This window comes from Cervus canadensis, chromosome 3 (assembly GCF_019320065.1).
Source record: "Cervus canadensis isolate Bull #8, Minnesota chromosome 3, ASM1932006v1, whole genome shotgun sequence".
Lineage (NCBI taxonomy): Eukaryota > Metazoa > Chordata > Mammalia > Artiodactyla > Cervidae > Cervus > Cervus canadensis.
The window spans coordinates 66,479,757-66,506,165 of record NC_057388.1 but is presented as its reverse complement, the minus strand read 5'-3'; the positions used below and the strand labels follow the sequence as shown (position 1 = coordinate 66,506,165).

Genomic DNA, 26,409 nt, shown 5'->3' with positions numbered 1-26,409 from the left:
TGGAGGAGGGCATGGCAACCCACTCCAGTATTCTTGCCTGGAGAATCCCTGGCAGGCTACAGTACATAGGATCACAAAGAGTCAGATGCAACTTACATTCATGGGTTGAGCCAGTCTGTGAATGTGCCAGCCATCAGCTCAGCAATCCTATATCCTCTTCTTGGATAGTAACATTTCCCAGCATTCCTTGACTCTAGCTGTGATCACATGACCATTCTGACCAGTAGAATGGGGTCAGAATGATGTCTGGCATGTCCAGCCCATAACAACCAAGACATCTCTCTTTACTCTCACCCTGTTTATTCACCTGTTGGATAAATGTAGGGGTCTAGATAAAGACTTACAGGTTCTGTAAGAGGATAGAAGTATAAGACAGAGGAGCCAGGATCCCTAAATCACTACATGAAAGGCCAATCACCTCTGACTGCATTGTGAGAGAAAAATAAACTATGTATTGTGTTAAGCCACAGTGATGTGGCATTGTTTGTTAGAGCAAGCTAATGTGTAGCTCCCTTAATGCCTAGTATTGGGCATTTGGATTACTTCCCATTTTTCTTATTATAATCTGTATTTTTAGAATCAATTCCGAGAAGTAGAATTGCAGTGTCAAAATGTGTATACATTTGTACTACTTTTGAAAACTATTGGCAAAATTCCTTTCAGATTTCTTATATTCCTTAGTAATTGGGAAGCCATTTGAGACATTTCATTTCGATTGCTTCTAAGTATCTGGTATTAATAGACCTTCAGTTCAGTTCAGTTCAGTCGCTCATCGTGTCTGACTTTTTGCAACCCCATGAATCACAGCACGCCAGGCCTCCCTGTCCATCACCAACTCCCGGAGCTTACTCAAACTCATGTCTATCAAGTCGGTGATGCCATCCAACCATCTCATCCTCTGTCGTCCCCTTCTCCTCCTGCCCCCAATCCCTCCCAGCATCAGAGTCTTTTCCAATGAGTCAACTCTTCGCATGAGGTGGCCAAAGTACTGGAGTTTCAGCTTGAGCATCAGTCCTTCCAATGAATACCCAGGACTGATCTCCTTTAGGATGGACTGGATGGATTGTCTGGCAGTCCAAGGGACTCTCAAGAGTCTTCTCCAACACCGCAGTTCAAAAGCATCAATTCTTTGGCGCTCAGGTTTCTTCACAGTCCAACTCTCACATCCATACATGACCACTGGAAAAACCATAGCCTTGACTAGACAGACTTTGTTGGCAAAGTTATGTCCCTGCTTTTTAATATGCTGTCTAGGTTGTTTATAACTTTCCTTCCAAGGAGTAAGCGTCTTTTAACTTCATGGCTGCAGTCACCATCTGCAGTGATTTTGGAGCCCCCCAAAATAAAGTCTAACACTGCTTCCACTGTTTCCCCATCGATTTCCCATGAAGTGATGGGACCAGATGCCATGATCTTAGTTTTCTGAATGTTGAGCTTTAAACCAACTTTTTCACTCTCCTCTTTCACTTTCATCAAGAGGCTTTTTAGTTCCTCTTCACTTTCTGCCATAAGGGTGGTGTCATCTGCATATCTGAGGTTATTGATATTTCTCCCGGCAATCTTGATTCCAACTTGTGCTTCTTCCAGCCCAGCATTTCTCATGATGTAGTCTGCATAGAAGTTAAATAAGCAGGGTGACAATATACAGCCTTGACATACTCCTTTTCCTATCTGGAACCAGTCTGTTGTTCCATGTCCAGTTCTAACTGTTGCTTCCTGACCTGCATATAGGTATGTGGTAAGTATTAAATAAATTCATGTATGCTCAAAATACATGTCCACAAGGAAATACTGTTATTTTCAAAATACTGAGTTTAAAGTGTAGATTTCAGCAACTGCATAAATTGTACAGGCACCTTCAGGAAATAAAGATTATAGAAAAATGGCAGCAAGTAACATCTATGTTCTTTGCTGGGAACTTCTTTTTTTTTTTTAAAGGTGCTTTTAGTCTTCTATTTGTCATGGTGAAGTCATGGAGAGAGTTGGCCAGTTTTGATATATACCTCCCACACCATGGGCTGCTGATGTGCCGTTGGCTACTTGCAATTTTTTTTGCATCTTTTTGTTCCTCCATGGATTCTTTATATGAATTTCACTGCATACATCTGTGCTATGCCTTTTTCATGTATAAAAAACTGATGATTTATTTTTAACTACATTTGGATCTTTAAGAGATACAAACATTAGATTTGGGATAGGTGAAGATAAAACTAAATGACAATTAATATTCTTTACAAGGAAATGAATATGATTATCTGGTGCATGGGCCTACTCTGGAAAAAATCACAGACCTGTCTGGGGGCCAAATTTCAGTCTATTGGGAGTTTAGTTTTCTAGCATCCCAAGCAGTGATAATAGCTTATCTTTTAACCACAAACCAGGGCTGTTTTTCATGTTAAAGATCACTGAAGTAATTTCAACCCCTCATTACTCCGCAACCCAAGTTTATGTCCAAAATTCTTTCAGAAGAGTATGATTTCACTTTGAATGAAGTTGAACTTTTCAAGTCCTCAGGATGCTGAGAACAGCAAAGACCTGGATTCCATTAATAGTTCTCCAGTAACAAGGAAATTCTCATCTTATTATAGTAAGAAATTCTATTCTGTACAATGAAAACACATGGTATATTCTAAATAAATGGGACCACCATGGCTTTTGATCTTCTTTGTGTAAATTTAATTCATGGTTAATGCACAGTGACCACATAGGGATGAGGGAAGAAAATCCTTTTCTTTTTTGAAGGAAATTGGAGTTACAGACAAATGAATTCTAGAACACTCTGAGATAACAGACCAACTAGAAAGTTTAAAAAAAGTATCTATTTGATGTTAACTTGATGGGTTTGTTTTCTCCGACTGAATTGACCTGACTGCCCAGCTATTCAGTGTCACAAAGACACTCTTCATTATGGAGGATGAAAAAGGGAAGTAGTATAGCTAGATATCGTGCCTCTCGAGTGAGACAGGAAGAGAGGGGCTTTGGGAGGCAAAACTGCTGGCACAAGCATTTCTCTGTTTCATTTGGATCTTTTCTACTCTTCTGTGGTTATATGGTGATCTTTAAACTCTAAACCCATCATCTTCTCAGACTGGCCCAATGGCAGCGTACTAGGTGAGAGGTGACATCTACCACTTTCTTTGCAAACTTCCTTCGCGCTCTCTCCACCCCACCCCCACCCCACCCCATACTCAGTAGTTAAGGCCAAGGCTAATAAAAACCTCTATGGTAGACAAGACCCTAACAAACCAAAGCTGAGACATGATACGCAAGAAAATGAGACGTAAAGAAGAATTATTTTGTTTTCTAAGTTGACTATCTCCTACCTCCCTACCTGTCCTCCCAGAATGGAAGTTCTCTGAACCTAGAAATCTCCTTCTCCAGAGCTTAGAATACATCTGGCATATAAAGCATGCTCCAAAAAAAGTTTTTCTGGAAGACAGAGAGAAGAGAAGAGCCATGAAATTTGTACTGGAGACATTTTTAAAGAAAGAACAAAATTGCCAGATCTTCTAACACTTGGGTGGTGGGTGGTTAGTATTTACTGACTACCTACAATATGCTGCATAGCAGAAACAATAACGGAATAAGTCTCCAACTACTTCCTAGTCAGAAAGAAGGTTTCTAGCTTATATGAATTTTACCTGAGGAACTGATCTCAAAAAATAGGGCAGGAAAATACAAATTGCTAATAAAGTGAAGCGTGTGCCTGTGATTACGAGCATGTTCTGCTGTTTTGCACGGGCCACTTCCCCATCTCTGTGTCAATGTGTGGCATGAGAACAGCCACCCAAAGTCATACCAAATGACACACTCCAGATTTTCTGCCATTTAGCATAGATTTTAAATAACATAGTAGCATTGAGACTTTTTAAATAAGGAAAGGATTCAGTGGATCTGTTTTGCATTGAGTTCATCATGAGTAGAATAGAAAAGGGGCTTGATTGGACAACTATGGGGACAAAGAATCCAAGCCAAGTGGAATTCTTTTTTCCTGGGGAAGAGTCTGAGCCACAAGAATCACATTGCCTATCTCACTGCTCCTATGATTGGTGATTCTTCCCCATTCATGGACAAGCATCCAGTGCTAGGCCCTGAGTGCATATTCAGTAGGTTAAGCATTTATTTACGTTAATAAAATCCTCCATCCCTGGGTTGAGCAACTCTCCCTAAAAGGCTTTTCTTACCCTCTCAACTGAAGTCCATTCGCCTTCCAGTCTCCTTCTTTGTCCTGGCCACCTTCATTTTGGCTTTAGCTGCATAAGGTACTTGGGAAAATGACTGCCCTAATCATAATCTTTAAGATCTCTACAGAAAGTGTCTATAACTGGAATTTCCTCATTACTTTAATGTCCTTCTAGTCATAGCTTCATGGGCCTATTATGTGTAAATTAGAAACACATTATTCCACCAGCAAAGCTTTTCTTTCAAATGCATAGAATTTTATAACCTGTCACAATCTATTAAATTCCAAATTGTTTGTACTTAAACTGACTTTTTTCTGTAAGAAGATGTCAAAGGATCTTAATTTCAGCTAATTCTGGCAACCAAAAACGAGTCTCCTCTACTTAATAGCTGGCAATACTCTCTGCAGTAAAATGCTTCCAGGAACAATTGGAAATTACTAAGATAATAGTGTGTTTCTTTAGATTAGTATCACTTCTGAAATGTGAAACTTTTGCCAATTCAAAGCTCCTTTGCTGTCTTTTTAAAACTGAATTTCCTGAGAAGTTCTTAAATATTAAGAAGAGTTGATGTAAGTAGACAAGAAGACAGCAAACAGGAAAGCTAGTGGACAGACTGTGAGTGACCTGCAGAGGGTTCTAGAATTTCATCTGAGCTACTTCCAAATAAGGGAAAACTTATCAGGCAATGAGTTTAGAATTCTCAAAACTCAAAACTAAAGTTTGTCCCTCTTTTTAGAGCCAGATAATATTTTCATTACCATTTCTTTTTGGCTTCAGGGACATCGATAGGACTATTTCTAGGGACGATATATTTTGGGTGGGAAAAGCATCGTTTCCTTTCCAACCAGCTCATAAAGTATAATGTAAACTCAGCTCTGGAGTGAAGAGTTTGCATTAAACAACTGATCTCTGACTTTGGATGTTAACTCAAATATCTAACACCAAGGAGATGTTAGGCAAACCAAGAAAAGCTCTACACTTGATGCTTAATAATGATAGATAATGTTAATGCCGGGTGTAGCAGTAAGAACTTTATATGCACTATTTTATTTAATCCTTCAAAAAAGCTCATAAAGCAGATTGTATTATTATTCCCATTTTACGGAGGGCAACCCTAAGGCTTAAGAGGGAGAGTTCATATTTGAACTCAAGTCACCCTTTAAAATTTAAAGTCATGTTAAAAACTTTATTTTGGAAAGGGCCATCAATTTCTCCAGTATGAGCTGGCCCAAATCCTAAAGGGTTCCAAAGTAGGAAAGTTGTTAGTGGTCCTCCAGGTCTGCTTGCATTCAGGTTCCCACAGAAGTTTCATTCTCCATCAGGTAGAGCTGGTGTGTGACTGAAGACCTTCCTAAAAGAGACAAGACATTGTATTCAAGACAAACATGTTACAGACAGATCCTCAAGGTGCTCAGACTGACCAGCCCATTTGGTTAATTTAGGGCTGAACTGTTCAAATTGATGGGTTGTCCTAGCATTGCATCTAAAGACAAAGAGTTGGTCAAGTTCAGCGAATACGTCATTCCAACTGTTTGGTCCTCTGTATACAAATCAGTTGGTATACATTTTTTACTTTTCTCTAATTTGTTTTTTATTTTTACATCATATGATTTTGTGTGCTTAATTTTCCTATTTCTGTTTGACAAATCCTGCCTGAACATCTCTGAGCTTGCTATAGAACCAGTTTACCAATTATGCTCATGGGAATACCAAATATGGCTGTGCTTAATTTAAGTATTAATAATAAAAATAATTGCATTTCACCCCCAAATAATGACATATGCTTTGGGGGCTATAACCCCTTTATTTGCTTTTCTCTGAATGTGGTTTCCAAAAAAATTTATTCTCAGTAATAAAATTTTTAAAAATGGAATTCTCAACTTTACTGTTTCATGTGATCCAAGAAATTTGGGTTTCTTCTTATCCATCTCCTTTAGGATAGGTGTAATTTGAATGCATCACACTTGAACAGAGTTGTCTTTTGCTCAAATGACCATTGGATTTGCATTCTATTAAAGGTGAAAAACAAAATACACTTTTTCAGGAAAGTGTTTCAAAGATAACCAGAACAAAAAGGATATACAATTGACCAGCAAGTTCAGTTAAGTTCAATTAACCTAGAATACTTTTGCGAAGTGTTCTAGCTCATCAAATTTCATTGTTCCTTTTATTCATTCATCCATTCATTCATCCCATTAAGACAGACTGAGCATCTATAATGATCCAGGTACTACAGACACACAAAAATGGGCTCCAGGATCCTTGCTCTCAGGGTTTCTCACCCTCTTTCCTTTGGTATTCCTTGCCTCTTGTGATTCCTTCTGAGCATCTCTGTGTGTTTGCTAATGAAGAGTTGGTGAAGAATGGTGCAAAAGATATGAGTAGGGTAAGTAGTAGCTATAAAATGGTCACTCACTCTTAAATCTGTTAAAGATTAACTTTGAAACCCAAATTGTGGGCTTGGTTAAGATGAGTATGTAACTACATTTCTGCAGACTTACACTACTCATTGATTTCAGGGAGATTACATTTCAAAGCTTTAAAAATGGAGCTCCAGAGTCACTAAGACAGATATAACCATTTCCTTTGAATAATACTTAAGGCTCTAAAAGAAGAAGGCTCCTAACATACTTCTTGTTGTCAGTGCTGTTTCTCCCCATCCAACTGCCTGAGTGACGGTTCTCCAGCTTGACACAGATCCTACAATCACCCAGAAAGCTGGTAAAAGTACAAATCTCCATCTCCAGAGTTTCTGATTCCTTAACTTTGGGAGGGAGCTTAAGAATTTGTATTTCTAGCAAGTTCCCAGGTGATACTGATGCTGTTACTCAGAATGCCAAGTGCAGATATGAACTGTTTGCCACCAGTCTGTGACAAGTATAGAAACTGAAAGGAAGCATTAGAATTTTTTATAACTTGACATTGCTATGACATCGAGTGCATGATCAGTGGGCATATCTTACAGAATAAAGTATGGATGAGCTCAGGGATGTCAAAATTGCGTTGTGAGTCACACATGGTACAAGCTACATGCTAGTATGCACAGGGAGCCCACATTTTATTCAGTGATAGATTGAAAATATTAAACACTGGTTGTTCACCACAGATGGTTGGAGAAGCAATGCTCTTTAAACCACTGTGCTATACTCACAAAAGGGTCAGGGCCATTCCCTCTCATATAGTATAGGGCACTTGGGAGGGAACTGGGGCCAGGCCTTGGACTCTGGAGTAGTCTAGGGGAAACAGACAAGGCTGTAGAGATGGGCCCTGGGTATGACACCACACATCTGTGGGTCAGCCCAGGGATCTAGGAAAAGAGGACTTTTTGAGGCTGGAGGTCTATCAGAGAAACTGACCAGTCAGAATTTAGGGTACCCAGTCCTCTGCAAGGGTCAGATTAGGTAAGCATGATGGTTTGATGCTTCCCAGTGAGGTCAACACAGGTCCCTGCAGAAGTTGCAGGCAGCCAAGGAGAGTCCACACTCAATGCAAAAAATTCTCAATTGTCATAGTCACCTGAATCCCAGGGAAATTGACTTAATGATTTTACTTATGTTTTTACTCATTTATTTAGCCGTGCTGCATGTGGGCTCTTAGTTTTCCAACCAGGGATTGAACTCACACCCCCTGCATTGGAAGTGTGGAGTCTTAACCACTGGACCGCCAGGAATGTCTCTCTCTCTCTCTTCTTTTTTTTTTTCAAAACTTAATATTTAATAGAAGCTCACACATGACTAGGTCTGCAGGTAGAAACCAAGATCAATCCCTGCCATGGGTGTCCCCAGGAAGAACTACCCAGGAAAATCATCCTCTTGATCTCAGCTACTTGGGTGGGCATTTGCTTTTATCTCTTTCTAAATATTCTTATTAGCATTTCCTGTGGTCTGATTCCTAGTTGTCAGGTTTCAGCTGTTCTCAGCCTTAAATTCTAGTATCCTCTTGGGTTGGCTAGAAGGAACCCCATGTGGACAGAGCCTCCTCCTTGATTTCAAAGCTTGATGAATGTGCCTCAAATTGACTTTGCTAACTCTCTTTTCAAATGGATCTCCTGATAGCTCTAGGATTTCACCAGCAGTGATTTATTTTTTAATATTGTGCACTTCGAGCTCTGATAAATTCAGTGTTCTTTCTAAGCACTTGTACAAATTCAATTGCAGTTGGAGGAGGTTAGCATTTTTACATGTTGAATACATCAAGGCCTGATAAGCAGCCTTTCAGCTGTCTGCTTTTCTAGTCCCACTGAAGCCTGTGTTTCTCTGAAGTCTTCCTTGGCTGGAATCACACCCAAAGACATTTATCATTGCTTTGTATGTAGAAATAACATCAGCTTTGTTCTGATGGCCTCCAACCACTAACTTGCAAGAGTGACCTTAAGTGCCCACCAGCAACCCCCTGGGGCATCAGCCTTCCAGCCAGAGAGCTAAACTGCCCCAGAAATGCTGCAAATGGGCTAAGACATTAGAGATGCTCCAGGCTGCCGATAAACATGTGAGTTTCAAGACTATTAGCTAGAGAAGTGAAAAGCCGTGCCACATAGTGGCCACTGCTCATGGGTCAAACAGATACGTGTTTGATTCTTGCACTATCATTTAGAATGCTTTTAATTTCAAGTAACAACAACAAAGTAAAAATGGTGTAATGACAAAGGAAATCAGATGGCATATATTGGACCAAGGCAGGGCAGGCTTCTGAGTTGATTGTTCCTAGGACTCAAGAAAGGCAATGGCTTTTCTCTCCGCTCTACTTGCTCAGCTTCACCCTAAGACTGATTCTCTAATTCCTTTCAAGATTGCAAGATTGAGGGATTTCTCGTTAGGGGCCAGCAGGGAAAGAAAATGGAGAACTGGTCTTGTCCAGCAGGCTAAGGAGCATCAGTCACTTCAGTATGATTGGCTAGAGGAATGCCCTGCACTGATTGGCTTAGGTTTGGTTCATCTGAGCCAATCACTATGCCAAAGGGGTAAGCTACTGTGGTTGATTTAAATCGATTAGAGTCACTCATTGGAGTTGGGGGTGGAGCTGGGGCAGCAAAATCAAAAGTATGCTACACCTGAGAGGAGCAAAGAATCGATGCCAGGAGATACCCATCATGTCTTGAATCTGACTCTGTTACTTTCATTCACTTGGCATTGCCATTTAACTTCTCTGAATCTCAGTTTTCTCGTCTATAAAATAAAGATTGTCCACCTCCCTGGCTGAGGTAGAGATTAGGAAGAAGACAAGGATAGTAAAGAGCTTGTGCTGTGATTGTCACACTAAGTGCTCAGTAAAGATCATGAGGGAGGAGATAAACTAAAGTCCTTGCTGCTGTATTTGGATGTTATTCTTTCATAGGCTTGTTTCAAATACATCTTTCTCCTTGAGGGGAGAAAGGAATGACTTATACATGGATAACAAAGACTGCTGACATAGACCATTTATATGCTGATTCATCTGGACATTATTTAGGTGAAAAAAATTCAAACTAGGCAGTTCTAAAATGTGCAAAATTATCTCTATATCTCTGAGAAGTGAGTTTAATAATAATCATAAAGCAAAAGGATGAAATGAAGAAGATAGAAGAGAAGAAGTTACAATTTATTTAGTACTTCGGGTATTCCACTAGGCACTTTACATGAGTTGCAAGCCCTTGATGCTGGTTTCATTTTACTTATGTGTACGCAAGAAACAGATTCTTAAGTTTCTGATAAGGACTTTGCCTGACTCAGTAGCCATTAAGTGACAAAACCTGGAAGTTAACCCAAATTAATCTGACTCCTGAGTTAATTTCATGTTCTTTGTACCAAAACTATTTGCAAAGGAGGTGCCCTCATTCATTAATTCACTTATTCATTCATTCCGTCACTTGTGCTCTCAGCAGGTGGCCCCGAGCCTCTGCCACACTTAGGGTTAGGGAAAAGAAAGATGAGTAAGACACAGCAGTGCCTTTGATAACTAGATAGTGTCCAAGCCCTGGAATTTGGGGCTTTACTTTAGGAGTTCCCTGGAGTGACGTCTTGTATCCTTTCTCAGCCCAATGAGAACTATGGAGTCACTGCTGATGGTGATGGTCCTGCAGCCTTGGGCACAGCTTGCACCAAGGCCTGCAAGACCCAGGGGGCTGCCCTCCACCCCCAGCTCCCTCTTTCTTCTGCTCTGCTTAGTGAGAAAGTTGAGTCTTGAGCCATCTTAGGGCAAAGGAGGTTGGAATGTCAGAGGTCACCCTAACTCTCCATAACTCTGCTCCTAAGAAATAATTGTTTCAGAGGGAAATAGCTGTGACCAGTCAGATTCCTTTTTGTTCAGAATCTGGGTGTTTATGTGGTTGATTCTGTGCAATTCATCCAACCATGTTGTGACGGGCTCTATGCTAGGGGTTGTGCTGAGAGCTGGGGACAGGCAGGTGAGTATGGCAGTCCCTCTAGCCTTGGGGTACACAGGCTGGTAGAGCAGGCAGACACACATAAAATGTAGCACGTATTGTAGAACACTCTGGTATGCCCCAGTATGGCTGAACAAGTTGTTAAATTTTGTCCTTGCTGCCCTTCCCTCTGCCCCACACTACCCACTATTTTACCCTTTCTGCCCTGACCCCTCCTCAAGAACCTCCTTTACCTCCCCCCGCCCTGCAATGACCCCCTACTTCCCTAGGACCCAAATACAAGGGCCTCCAAGACCCAGCCTCGGCACTGCAGCCCTTGTTTAGACCAGTCTGCATCTGAGGATAGTGAGTGTTAAATATCTTAAGTGTCATCTCTGAATAAAGGCTCATACCATGTGCTCCCCAGGGGTAGAGGGATGGAGAGGAAAAGTTGGGACCAGCTGAAAGGAGAATACCCCACAAGAACGTACATTGATTGAATGTCTGTTGTGTCCTTGGACCTCTGGCCACACTTCAGTCATGCTCCCCAGAACTTCCCAGAAGTCTCCTGCCTTTACCTCCAACCTACAGTCATCCTGCTCCGAGTCCCAGGGCAACTACTTACTGTTAAAGTCAGACAAAAGAAGTAGATATGGGCCATAAATACATGGCTCCAGGAAATTGGGGTCTGCCTCTTGGGAATCAGCTTCAGTGGCTTCTGAACTGTTTGGTTCTTATAGGAATAAAAGGCGTTTGATCTGGTTTTTATAGGAATAATGGACTCAACAACCAAATGGTCCTTTCAGCTGATGATTGGAACTCTACCCATTAAGATGTTTTTGAAAGTCAGTCATTCGTGTCTGACTCTCTGCGACCCCATAAACCGTAGCCCACCAGGCTCCTCTGTCCATGGAATTCTTCAGGCTAGAATACTGGAGTGGGTTGCCATTTCCTTCTCCAGGGGATCTTCCTGACCCAGGGATCGAATCTGGGTCTCCTGCATTGTCGGCAGGTTCTTTACCTTCTGAGCCACCAGGGAAGCCCTTAGGATGTTTCTGGCTATTAGTATTAAAAAACAAACAAACAAACAAACAAAAAAACTGGCTTGAACAAAAGGGGAAAAGGGGAAATTCAAAGGAAGAACAGTATGGATCCTATGTGTGGTTCTGTCTCCATGCCCGAGTAGTTCCAGTGATCTCAATGTCTGTATTCTGCCATCCTGAGCATTATCTTCCACTCAGGTAGTCCCCCTTCATTGTTACAAGGTGGTGGACAGCAGACAAAATCAATAAAAGACTATATGTTGTGGTGTTTCTATTCTCAGAAGAAAAAGGAAATCTTTTCCCTAAGCCCTCCAGGTGGCCCAACCCCCTCACCCCCGCCCCAGCTCATAGTCAGAAACAGGTCATGTGTGCACTCCTGCTAAATGACCAATGAAGAGATTACAGCCACCATTGCTGGCTTTCTCAGTCAAGATTTGCCCCTAGAGTTGGGATAGGGATCCCAACTGTTCTCATTTGTCAGAAAATGAGTATCAGTGGGCAATCAGAAATGTCTGCTACTGGGAGCTGCTGGAAAGAGAAAGATGGGATTGGAGAAGATGGTGCTGGTGAATGAGATGGGAATGTGTCATTAGATTTTAGAAGCTAAAATGCAAAGGATTTTGGGGTAGAGAATCCTGGTTTGGAATGCTAGTATTACTTAGGTCATTGTTTCAATTGTTAACTGCTATGTAAAAACCACCCCAAAACTTGGTGGCTTAAAATGACCGTTTATTATTGCACACTGGTCAGCAGACCAGGCTTGGGTTCTGCTCACCTAGGTCAGGCTCATCTGAACACATCTGGACTCTTTCAAGTGTCCGCAGGAGGCTGGCAGGTGTAGGATGGTCTTGGTTGGGACAGCTTTTCTCTCTCTGCTCCACGTGGTCCCGCATCCTCTGGCAGGCTAATCTGGGCTTGTTCCCTCAACAGCCTGATAAAAACCCAGATTCCAAGGGCTTGGCCAGAGTTCTGAGGTCTAGACTCAGAAGGGAGACACTATGAGCAAAGCCTCATCCTACTGGCCGAAAGCAAGCCTTGAGACCAGCCAAAACCTGCAAAGTCATGCTGCAGAGTGAGGATGCTGGGAGAGTGAAGAATCGTGACCACTTTGGCCGTCAGTCTACCATTGTGACCTTAGCAAGACATTTCTCTTCTCTACACCACAGTTTTATCACCTCTAAAATGAAACTGATAATAGTATCTACCTCAAAATCTTGTTTCAGGATTAAATGAGAAAATGCATGTAAAGCAGTTCACACAGTGATGGACACAGAGTAAGCATTAAATAAGTATTAGCTTTTATTATGTTTGTATTGATGATTATGGCTAGTATTATTATCATCATTATCATAGTTATAATGATTACTGTAATTTTGAGTGTCTGTCTGCTGGGTTACAACTCCCCCCTAGGAAGCAAGTCTAGTGAAATAGTTTCCAAAAGTCTAGGTTTATGGAAATCCTTGCTGGCTCCCCAGAAGCCTACTGATCAGGAAAGGATGATTTTATAGAGCTCCCTGTTTGCCTTCTTATGGCTGTTTAGTGAGTGTCATTCTCTCTGAGATTTTGCTATGCTGACTGCTTGGAGCTCCTGGAGCTCAGTTGGAACCCTCCAAGGAACCAGGAAAGTTCTGGTCTGAAGCTGAAACTCCAGTACTTTGGCCACCTGATGGTGAAGAGCCAACTCATCGGAAAAGACCCTGATGCTGGGAAAGATTAAAGGCAGGAGAAGGGGGTGACAGAGGACAAGATGGTCAGATGGCATCCCTGTCTCAGTGGACATGAATTGGAGCAAACTCAGGGAGATAGTAAAGGATAGGGAAGCCTGATGTGCTGCAGTCCATGGGGGTCACAAAGAGCTGGACATGACTTAGCGATTGAACAACAACAGACAGAAACTGTTCGTTCTGGCCAGCATGCCTGCTGGAGGAAGCGAGCAGGCTTCACTCCTGGGATGGCTGATTTTCTTCACCTTTCTGCTGTTCTGCCTGTGCCCAATGTCAAACCCTCTTGAGGTGACAGTGTAGCTCAGGGTTCCCAGAGTTACTCATCTTATACCCACTCCAACCCAAGCCACCAAGAATTGAAACCAGTAGCGATTTCTTGGAAAACAAAATTTGTCTCTTAAGTCTGCAAAAAGGAAAAAGTTTATTGTTGTTGCGTTTGTTTTTTTTTAATGGTTGTTTTGTTCATGATGGAAAAACGTCCCAATGATGGTTCTGGCATTGATTCCCCATGCAGGCTCTCAAAACATCAAGGAGGAAAGGCATAGAAGCTTTTTCCATGAGGCAGCCTGCTAACTTCATTTGCCACCATGGTTTTCCCATCTGCTAAGGGACGGGCCCAGACAATCTTCCATGTATAATTCACAGCCCTTTGTAATTTAGGCTCAAAGAGAATCAATAGCTTGATCCAGATGCCAAAGTGAGGACTCTGAGGGTGGCACACCCATTTTCCATCTCGTTCAGAGCTGCGATGCTGGCCGTGCTCCCACGAGCACCTCCTCTCTCCGTCCCTCTCAGGGTCCTTGTTTACCTGTCTCCCTCCCTTGCTTCACAGTTGCTCACAATTTTTCTCTGTCCCTTCCTCTTATCAAGCACTATATTTCTGCCTTGCAAATGTGCCGTTCTAACTGGACGCTGCCCATAGATAATATTGCCACAGTGACCACTGTCAGGCCTCGACTAGCTAATTGTGGCCCCGTATGTCATCTGGCTGGTTTGAAGATGGATGCTCAATTTGCATTATTTATGTCTTTTCTCTGTGTTCTGTTGATGTGCTTTTGCATAACATATGTAAAATTCTGCTGACATTGAGAATTCATTTGGCCTGAGACTCTCAGAAGGAGGGGCAGGAGGAGACCTGGTTTGTGTAAATTCAAAAGATATCAGACAGCTTTGCCTTTTTTTTTTATCCTGAGAACTGGAAGAGGGCTTCTCAGGAGAGTTCTCTGGATCACACTTGACAGTCAGGTGAGCTCTTCTGCTTAAAGAGCTTTGGTTCCATTTAGGCTGTCAGTCTCCTGCCTTCAAATGGGTAGGGTGAGGACTGAGGTCCATTTTCAAGTTCAAATGCAAGTCTATCATTGCATTGCAACTGCAATCAGAGAATAATAGAGCAGTGGGGAAGACTTAGAGCATCTGACTTAATCTCTTCATTTTGTAGAGGGAGACTGAGGAAAAGAAATGGCTTGCAAAGCAGTTAATCATGTTATCCTGTCCTTAAATTTCCTTCCAATAAAACAACATTATCACTCAGGGGCAGGCACTTTTCTAAGCACTTTACTTATTATCTTATTTAATCTTCATAAAAGACCCATGCACTAGGACTTGTTGCTATCGTCCTCATTTCACATGAGGAAACTGAGGCACAGAGAGGTTAAGGAACTTATGCAAGGTCACACAGTACTAGGCAGCAGAGCTAGGATTCAAACCCAGGTAATTTTGCTTGAGAGTCCCCATTTAACCATTATGTTCGTCTATCCTAGGGTCTCTTTGAGCTGCCCCTTTGCTCACAGAATAATGCCCTAAACCTTTACTTTGCAATATAAAACCTTCAATGATCCTGCCCCTCCTGACTTTCTCAACTTCATTTCTGCTGCTTCCCAAATTATAGCCGTCTTTTGCAAGAGGTGGTCTCCTGCATGTAGTCTTTCAACCCCTGCTCAGCCCCAGAAGAATGGGCTGTGGGCCTGGAACCCCCTTCACCAAGGGATGAGAACTCACACAGCCTGCGTTGGCTCACTGACTCAGTTTCACCTGGGCCTGACTTACCTACAGTATTGAAGCAGCATCAGAATATTGTGAGTCAAATGTTATGAACATTGTGAGTTAGAATTGAAAAATAAAACATGTGTTTCTTTGGTGACTTATAATAATAAATTTTGTAGTTTTGCCATATTAAGAGGCAATAGTGACTTTACTAGGGAAACTTCTGAGAGAAGTACCTAAGTTTTATATATGAGATATATTTCATAGGCATAATTCTGACATACACACCACATCGTGGGATATATTCAGAAACCATAAGTGATAACTGTATGCTCTAAACCAGTTGTTTCCAAATGCCAGTTCATAGTAAATCTTTTATGGACCCAGAAAAATAAGGGCAGTGATATATATGTGGGTATATGTGTGTGAGAGAGACAGAGAGAGAAATTATAAATTTTTGAATGTTCTTTCTTGGGAAGAATTGTCATTTATTCAAAGATTATAAGCTCTTGTTCCTTTATTTTTATCAGGGGAAAGGGAAAGAAATAGCCTTTCTTCTATGAAATAACTATGTTTAAGAGACAAGGGGAGAGAGAGGCAAAGAGTGAAAGAGACTGAGATTTAAAGACTGAAGGGGACCTAAGAGACATATCAACCATGTAATCTCCATGTATGAACCTTATTTGCTTCACAGGTGGTTCAGTGGTAAAGAATCTACCTGCCAATGCTGGAGACATGGGTTCAATCCCTGGGTTGGGAAGATCCCCCGGAGAAGGAAATGGCAACCCACTCCAGTATTCTTGCCTGAAAAATTCCATGGGCAGAAGAGCCTGGTGGGCTACAGTCCATGGGGTTACGAAGAGTCAGACACGACTGAGTGATTGAGCATGCTCGCATGGACTTTATTTGAATTCTGAGTTGAACAAAAAGCTTATTTCATTTCATTAAGAGGTGAATATTCAGTAACCTTTACTTTCATGTTTAATAATTTAAATCAAAGTTTAGGTTTTTATTTTGTTAAATATCAATAGAATTTTTAATGTGGAGCATTAAAAATACAATGAATAAAAGTATTTCAAGTCATATACATGTCGTTGCAAAGAAGTAAAATAAAATGTTCAGTAACTAGTCTTTTAAGCATAAAACAATTCTATTAGGATGAAATTTTGGAATGAGAGTAGAAAATAAATAATACATTTATGGAAATAAGAAATGTAAAATTTCAAGAGTTTCTGTATTTTTAAAAAATGGTAAGATGATATCAAATTGCTATGTTATTTGTAGATTTTATGGATACATTTAAAACATTTTTCTAAATGTCAGTATTTAAAACATGCCAGAAATTATGTTCTTAGTAACTTGCAATTTGTGATGAGCAAGCAAAAGAATTCAAAAACCTCTGTCAAATTTGCCACATCTCAACATTTTTTAAACACAAATCTGTTTTCTTGCATAATACTTATTCACAGTCTTCAGACATGCATTTCAGGAAACAAAAATTTAGATATGCTCTTGAAAATCCTAGTTGCTGCACTGTACTACCAGGAGATGTCTGCTCTCAACATCATTCATTCATCTATCCAGTCATTTGCTTAATAACATTACCCTCTCTCAACATTAATTGAGAGGGTACTAGGTAAAAATAATTTGTGCCAGGCCCTCAGGAAATGCCCACTCAAATCACATACAATGATTAAATCCTTTCATTACAGGCTCTAACAATGATCAAATTCTTAAGCTCTGTCCTTGGTTGGCAATCTGCAGGATGAAAAGAGTGAGATTCTTACAGTATTCTCCTGAAAATAGCACGAATTAAAAGGAGTATTTCAGAAGTCAGGTCATTCTTCCAAAACAGTGAGAATTCTTACGATTAATTGAAATGGTTTTCTTGCAGGACCCCTGAAAAGAACTAGAAGTCAAGTCATAAGGAGGTTTTATATCAGAGAACATATCTTTGTTACTGGTAGGGAAAAAACAAAACAAAACCCAAACTCAAGTAGGACAGGCTAGGAAGTAATATCAATATTCCAGACCTGTCACTTGGTGCCCCTAGACTTTGCAGGTGCCCGGAAGATTATGTGTACGTGGAGTTCTGATCCGAAGATGATTTACCTGCAGCAGTATCACCAGCTCTGTTGGACAGAGTCAGCTATATTTTTGGGGGCTTAGAAGATGACATTAATATTGCCCATATTTATCACAGAGAGGAGACACAGTTGCAAGCTGCAATTCTGAGATCTGTGGGTTTAGTCATGAGTGTGTGCTGTTTACTGATGTATATGTTAAACCCAGCAAGATTTGTTTATGGATTTTTTGTTGTTGTTGTTATGTATTCTATCCACCTGCCTTCCTTAATTTACACATACTCATTCACACATTCTTACACACTTTGGTGTGATCCTTGTATAAGTGATCCCTTCTTTGTTCAGAGAAAAATCTCTTTTGATGGACAGAGGAATGAAAAACTCACTTTTTATTTGAAAAACACATGAGGCCTAAGTCCTTTGGGGGTAGATGGGAGAGATGCAATCTGCAACTTAGTTTTTTGTTCCTTTGTGTTTCACTATTAGCAATCAGAGAGCAGTCTTCTGCCTTTTCTCAGTGATTACTTAAAACCTCAAAAGAGGTCTGGTTCCCTGTTTTCAGAGGCTGATTGTAGGCATCATAAAACCCAAGGATTTCTGCTTGCCATCTTTGTTTACTCACTCATTCAACAAATATTTCATGACCACCTACAGTACGAATAGCAAAGAATAGCAAGGAGAGATAAGAACTCCTTCCTTAGTGATCAATGCAAAGAAATAAAGGAAAACAAGACAATGGGAAAGACTAGAGATCTCTTCAAGAAAATTAGAGATAACGAGGGAACATTTCATGCAAAGATGGGCACAATAAAGGACAGAAATGGTATGGACCTAACAGAAGCAGAGTACATTAAGAAGAGGTGGCAAGAATACACAGAAGAACTATACAAAAAAGATCTTCATGACCTAGATAACCACAATAGTGTGATCACTTACCTAGAACCAGACATCCTGGAATGTGAAGTCAAGTGGGCCTTAGGAAGCATCACTACAAACAAAGCTAGTGGAGGTGATGGAATTCCAGTTGAGATATTTCAAATCCTAAAAGATGATGCATTTAAAGTTCTGCAGTCAATATGCCAGCAAATCTGGAAAACTCAGTAGTGGCCATAGGACTGGAAAAGGTCAGTGTTCATTCCAATTCCAAAGAAAGGCAATGCCAAAGAATGTTCAAACTACCGTGCAATTGCACTCATCTCACACTCTAGTAAAGTAATGCTCAAAATTCTCCAAACCAGGCTTCAACACTACATGAACCATGAACTTCCAGATGTTCAAGCTGGATTTAGAAAAGGCAGAGAGACCAGAGATCAAATTGCCAGCATCCGTTGGATCACTGAAAAAGAAAGAGTTCCAGAAAAATATCTACTTCTGCTTTATTGACTATGCCAAAGCCATTGACTGTGTGGATCACAACAAACTGTGGAAAATTCTTCAAGAAATGGGAATACCAGACCTCCTGACCTGCCTCCTGAGAAATCTGTATGCAGGTCAAGAAAAAACAGTTAGAACTGGACTTGGAACAACAGACTGGTTCCAAATCGGGAAAGGGGTATGTCAAACCTGCATATTTTCACCCTGCTTATTTAACTTAAATGCAGAGTACATCAGGTGAAATGCCAGGCTGGATGAAGCGCAAGCTGGAATCAAGATTGCTGGGAGAAATATCAACAACTTCAGACGTGCAAATGACACCACCCTTATGGCAGAAAGCAAAGAACTAAAGAGCCACTTGATGAAAGTGAAAGAGGAGAGTGAAAAAGTTGGCTTAAAACTCAGCATTCAGAAAACTAAGATCATGGTATCTGGTCCCATCACTTCATGGCAAATAGATGGGGAAACAATGAAAACAGTGAGAGGCTCCAAAATCACTGCAGATGGTGACTGCAGCCATGAAATGAAAAGACGCTTGCTCCTTGGAAGAAAAGCTATCACCAACCTACACAGCATATTAAAAAGCAGAGACATTACTTTGCCAACAAAGGTCTGTCTAGTCAAAGCTATGGTTTTTCCAGTAGTCATGTATAGATGTGAGAGTTGGACCATAAAGAAAGCTGAGCACCGAAGAATTGATGCTTTTGAACTGTGGTGTTGGAGAAGACTCTTGAGAGTCCCTTGGACTGCAAGGAGATCCAACCAGTCCATCCTAAAGGAAATGAGCCCTGAATATTCATTGGAAGGACTGATGCTGAAGCTCTAATACTTTGGCTACCTGATGCGAAGAACTGACTCATTTGAAAAGACCTTGATGCTGGGAAAGATTGAAGGAGGGAGGAGAAGGGGACAACAGGATGAGATGGTTGGATGGCATCACCGAGTCAATGGACATGAGTTTGAGTAAGCTCTGGGAGTTGGTGATGGACAGGGAAGCCTGGCGTGCTGCAGTCCCTGGGGTCACAAAGAGTCAGACATGACTGAGCGACTAAACTGAATTAAACTACAATATGCAAAGCTCTGGGCCGAGCATTAGGCAGAGTTATCTGTATTTCATAGATTCTGAGACATGCATTTTTCAACATTTTAAAGTTTCTGAATTCAGAATGCTTCCATGGCCCTATCTTTTTCTTTCTTAGTGGCGCTAAAAACAGTTCCGTGACTCGGACTTCCCTGGTGATCCAGTGGCTAACACTCTGCTTTCAATGCAGGGCGCCTGGGTTAGATCCTTGGTTGGGGAGCTAAATCCCACATGCTGCAACTAAGACCTGGCACAGCTAAATAAATAAGTAAATATTAAAACACAAAAACAGTTCCATGCCTTACAACCAATGGCCTTTGAGATTTGATGGAATGTCACTTTGTCCATGACCTCTCTACTTTCACCAAAAGAAAGAACATGCAAAATAAGAGGAGGCAAAACTCACAAATCCATTTCATTCCATGATGTTCTATCCTTTTTCTCCCCTACTCAGATCCTCCTTAACTCCTCTCAACCCTTTCCATTGCCTTCAAAGTCCTTCATCTTCAATCTCCTTATAAAATGCTCCTTCACCTTTTTTGGGACTACAAGCTCTTCAAGGGTAGGCACCAAGCCTGAGTGACACAGAAAGTGAAAGTGAAGTCGCTCAGTCGTGTCCGACTCTTTGTGACCCCGTGGACCCATCAGGCTCCTCTGTCCATGCGATTCTCCAGGCAAGATACTGGAGTGGGTTGTCATTTCCTTCTCCAGGGGATCTTCCCAACCCAGGGATTGAACCCAGGTCTCCCGCATTGCAGGCAGAGGCTCTAACCTCTGAGCCACCAGGGAAGCAAAAAATAAATTTTGCTGTATTGGGGAAGAAGGAAAGAAAGATAGCTTCTCTTATTGAATATGTGAGCTTAATAAACTGAAGGAGGCTGGGGGCCACCGCAAGAAAGAAATTGTATCTTCTGAGAAAGGTGCTGAGAAAATTCACCTCTGGGATTTCCCTCTAGGAAGTATCATCTGAGAGTGGTGAATCTCGGTCTAACCTTTACCTCAGCACATGTGACAACTGACAGTCACCTGAATGACAGATGACTGGAGATTTAGTCAATTTACCTGAAATTCTCAGGCCATTGACTTGCAAGCCACCTTTTTCTCCCATCTGCTATGCAAGTGACTAGAAGTGAAGTTACTAAAGAGATAACATTGAATTCACTCTAATTTATGGAAGGGGGTAGCAGATCACTTGCAAATTTTGCTATCTTATATGTAGGAACAGACTTCGTGAGACAGTAAGTTTGTGGATGCCCTTCACTACCCGCAACCCCCTACCCCGCACACCCTCCTCCAGGCTCTGTCTGCCACTTTCCCCTCCACCCTTGGTTCAGACCCAGAAGTCAGAGTCCAAAATAACAGGAAGTCCTCCCTCAGCCAGTGTTGAAAACAGCCCTGCTTTTTTCTTTTAATTCATAAAATATCTGTAAGATATCTAAAGAAAAAGTAGAAATACTGCCAATTTTAAAAGAAAATCACCCATTCTAAATATATTCATCTCATTGAAAAACAAAGCATACAAAAACCTTTATTTCTAGTATGCTCAGGTGTATGATGCTTCATTTTTATTTTTTTTAATATTTTTTAAATTATGAAAGTATGATAACACATTAATGGGAGATTTGGAAAATACAGAACAAGGTTCCACTATATATTACAATTTTTTTAAGCAGATGAATTAAGATTTTTAGTTGTAGTTTCAATATCAAACTCACAAAAATTTATAGAATGTACAGAGAAGTAGAAGGACGTAGTAGACCTGAAAAGCACTATGAACCAATTCAAGATAATTAAGATTTATACAATTTTCACACAACAGTAGCATACAAATCCTATCCAAGTTCCCATAGATGGTAAACTAGGTGTGATGCTTTGTTTTTAGACCATCAAATCCTAGGGGTTGAGGCTTTAATAAAGGGTAAAATGAACTGGCCCGTCTTCACCCTTCTCTTAGTGATGTGGAGGTGACCTCATTACAATATAATTTATTTAGCAAATAAAAGTGCATGATACTTGGCTAAATTTAAATTTCAGTTTAACGAGTAATTGTTTAGTATGTGATTGTCATATGCCACATGTGGAGCATACATATACTAAAAATTATTTGTTTATCTGGATTTCAAATTGAATTGGGTGTTTGTATTTCACCTGACAATCTTATCACTAGAGACCATTCCTTGGGATTCACCAAACACTTTTATACGTTATTTCCTGTGGTCAAAGGAATTTGAAGTAATAAGTAGCTAATAATGGTAGCAGTTCAAGTATTCGACTGTCTGTCAAAAGAGAAGGACCGGGGGACTTAGCATCTCAGAAATCCCAGTACAGGCAGAGGTTCAACCTACATGTGAGAAAGGAATCTGGCCATAGTTACAAGGAAAGGAAGGCCGCTGGCAACAAAGTAAAAGATCCGAAGGGATATAAACGTGTGTGTGTGTGTGTGTGTGTGTGTGTGTGTGTGTGTGTGTGTGTGTGTTTTCAAGTTATTTTTCCATTGTAGGTTATTACAAGAGCCAGGGTATTGCTCCTGATGTTATACAGTAAATTCTTCTTGCTTATTTATTTCATATATAGTATAACTGAGTCCCTTTGTTATACATCTGAAACTAACACAATATTGTAAAATGACTATGCTTCAGTAAAAAAACAAATAAAATAAAAGGTCCAAGGGGAATGGAGCATCTTCTGGAGACCACAGCGGACACAACACGCCAGGCTCCCCAGGGCGCCCCAGCCACAGCCACCTCTGTGCAGTCCCGTCGCCTCCCTCCTGGGCCTCCGTTACAAAGTGGAGAATGAAGCCCTGTTCAGTGCTTTGGAAAACCATAATATTCTGACAGAAGAACCCGACTGATTTTCAGCTTCCTTCCTTTGCCTCTCAGCCCAGGACTTTTACACAGTTCTCATGAAGGCAAAGCAAATATTTACAGATAGAAACTGGTAATAGGTGCCTTGATAAGCTCAAAGAAACAGTTAAACCTGTGTGTGGATTATTTAATCACAGTATCTGGAATATATAAACATGGCACATATTATATCTCCCCTCTTTTTTGTGGCCTCAAAATTTGATCCAAGTCTGGGAGTTAAAAAGTCCCATTTTGTGTAATCAGGTTCTGGTTGAACATGATTGCTGAATTATTTTAAATTGAAGACACATGTCTGGAGCCTGAGCTGTATGTATTATTTCAGGATGGTGTCCATTAGGTCTTATCCACAGGGGCTATCTTCAACTTTTGCCACATTCAATGCATTCTTTATATATCAGTATTTGCAAAATGGTGAATCATATATAAGGGAAAATTGGAGGGAATATGGTACTCATTAAAGGGTGATTTTTTGAAATTATCTTCAATGCATTATTCAGACCTGTTTCCAGTCTCCCCTGCTAAGAGTCCCAGTGCTGGTTGGAAATTTTCTTTAAAAAAAAAAAAAAGACTATTTTAGAGACAATAACAATGGATAAATAAATAAAACCCTGTAGTTGTGCAAGACCCTTCTGCATAGTTATGGCTGTGAAAACTTTACAACCGAGTCAACATTTACTTTAACTCCTTGTCAACCCTAAACACTTTAAGTGTCTTAATTGCAGATCAAAATTGCTGCCACTGTCATGAGATTTTCCCTTTGAATTCATTTGTCCCTGAACTGAGGCTTTTGTCAGCCTTCACCTCACAAGGGCAGCCAGTTGATTTTGTAAATTGTTGCATCATGTCAAGGGCCCCTACTCTGATTTGAAGGTGGCTGGTTCTCCATGAGGAGTGGCTGGGTTTGGGAAACCCTAACACAGAATCAGTTTAGGGGTCCAATCACACCAGACATTGTTCTATCCCCAAAATGTCTTCCATGCTAAGAGCTGGGGCATCTGTTGCATGCTTGTTTAATAGCTTTACTGAGGTATAATTTCCATACCATAAAGTTCACTCATTTGAAGCACATAATTCAAGGATTTCAATAAATATACAAAGTTGTGCAATCATCGCCACAGCCTACTTTGAAAATAATCCCATCACCCAAAAAGAAGCCCTGGGCCCACTCTCCAATCCTATGTCTCTCTACATTCCCACTTCCAACCCTTAGCAGTCACAAATCTACTTTCTGTTTCTATACATTTGCTTTTTCAGGACATTTCATATAAATGGAATTATGCAATAGGTGATCTTCTCTTGTCTGACTTCTCTCACTTGGCATGAACTTTTCAAAGTTCATCCACATTTCAGCATGGATCGGTACTCTGTTTTTATTGCTGACTAATATTCCACCATATAGATATACCGCATTTTGTTCACCCAGTCATCAGTTGACAGACATTCATTAGGTTGCTTCCACTTTGTAGCTGTCAGGAAAATGTAACTGTAAACATTTGTGTACAAACAGGCATTTTTGAATGAATTTGATGTAGAATTGCTAGTGTCATTCACTGTAAAATGTAATTTGGATTCACTTTTTTTAAAGGGGTTATCCATGAATTTATTAAAGCTGTCAGTTGGAACATTCCAGGATGAAGTAGGCTTCTGAGTGGTTCAAGAAATAATATTTATTAGAGTGAGAATCGTAGTGATTCCAAGACATAAAGTGATTAAGAATAAGGATGAGAACACTTGGAAGTTTGGGGACTACGGGTAACCTTCAGAGCGACCTCAGCTCCTTCAGTACCAGTCAAAACCTGGAGTTTTAAAGAGCTCAGATCCACACACCAGCTGCACAGTCCTATCTCCTGGCAGCCTCAGCACACACTGCGTGATTTCGGAAAGCACTGCTGACTTAAATAACATGGAGGCCACTCAGATAGAAGTCAAGTTGGAAGTGGCAGGGAGGTGAACAGGTCATAACACGGGAACAGAGTTGTCAAGCTGTGTTTATTTCATACCTTCTAAGACTCCTGCGACTGATGGAGATGCTGGCAATTCTGTCTTTGGGGAGTGAGTGTTGAACACAGTGCAGAAGCAGCTGTATCACAAAGTGCCCTTACACCTTGCCCCAAAATCACCCATCTCAAACCATGAAAAGCCCATGTCACGAGAAATCCTTTCCCCAGGAATCATCACAGAAACCAGGCATACGAAAAGCACCATGGCTGCTGAATTGTGATACTGATCAAAGGTAAAGCCAGCATCCTCGTCCTGGCTTGTCACTAACCCTCTCTGCGGCCTTAGCCAAGTCATTAACCTCTCTGGGCCTTGGTTTCCTCATTGTAAAGTGTCAGGATTTGACATCATGATTCTGGCAGAAGGTTTTTTTTCTGCATCCAACCTTCTACTTCTCTGATGACTTTATAAAAAGGTATATTTCTGAAACTCACATGTAAAAGTTAAACCAATATCATCATCCTGTTAGCAAGCAACTTACTGGTGTCAAGAGACATGATCTGGAATGCCAACTGGTGAATAATTAGCATTTGGAACAAACTTTTTATTTATTTATTTTTTTTTTTGGAACAAACTTTTTAAATGTCATACAGTGTTCTAGTGGCACCCCAACCTTTACAGATAGGAAAATTGTTGTTGATTTTCCTACAAATTCTCTTGCAAGTCATTTAGTTTCTTTGTGTCAGAGATGGGAATTGAACCAACATCTTAGGGCTTCCAGACCTTTATGGTATTAATTTATCCAGATTGCCTGGAAACAAAGGAAATAAGAACTCAAGAGTTTGTGTAAAATAATCCACCATTAAAAAAAAAATCTCTGACTCACTGGCCAAAAAAAGCTTTTTCCCCTGTTTTTGCCTTATGGATCGTGTTCTTATTGGAATGGTGAGATCTTCCTGGAGAAAGAGGTTGGAAGATGGTTTCAGTTTGACAATAGCAGGTAAGGCTTTATTAACCCCAAAATAAAGAATGCCGGACTTCCCTGGTGGTCCAGTGGCTAAGAATCTGCCTGGTTAAGAATGCAAGTGTCACGGATTTGATCCCTGGTCCGGGAAAATTCCACATGCCCTGGGGCAACTAAGCCTGTGTACCGCAACTACTGAGCCTAAGCTCTTGAACCTGTGAACTGCAACTACTGAAGCCCCGATGCCCTAGAGCCCGTGCCCTGCAATGAGAAGCCGCCGCAGAGAGAAGCCTACACACCACAACAAAGAGGAGCCCTTGCTCACCACAACTAGAGAGAGCCAGTGAAGCAACAAAGAGCCAGCGCAGCCAAAATAAATGCATACAATTGGTTTTTTATTAAAAAATAAAGAATGCCCCCTGTTGAGAATGCCAGCATATCTTCTCCCTTTCCCTTGGTTGCCTGTATTTTCTCTCTTGCCCACGAAGCAATCTGACATCTCTTTCCCAGCCACTAAGACATGAAGTCAGCTCCTGAAGGCTTAACACTGCTTTCATTAGGCCTTTCAATACTTCTCTTAATGGAAGCCAGCAGTCTCGGTCCACTTCCCCATGGCAAGAACCAGCCGTGGAGTTCACAGGACTGCTGGCTCCTTTCAACTTATGCAGAGCAGTCCAGAGCCCTGGCATTTTGACTCTTCTCCAAAGTCAGTGACCAGCCTGGTAGTGAAAGAAATCTGGGGACAGATGGTATAAAATTGAAATCACATCATCCTTCCCCTCTCCCAAATGCTGGCCTGTGGTTTTGGCAGATCTCCACAAAGCTCT

General features: G+C 41.0%; 1 long non-coding RNA gene across 1 annotated transcript in view; it reads left to right on the top strand.

Moving 5' to 3' along the window:
- The window catches only part of LOC122438480, a 222,702-nt gene that overhangs the window by 172,167 nt on the left and 24,126 nt on the right, over positions 1–26,409 (top strand). The gene's annotated exons all lie outside the window — the stretch shown is intronic.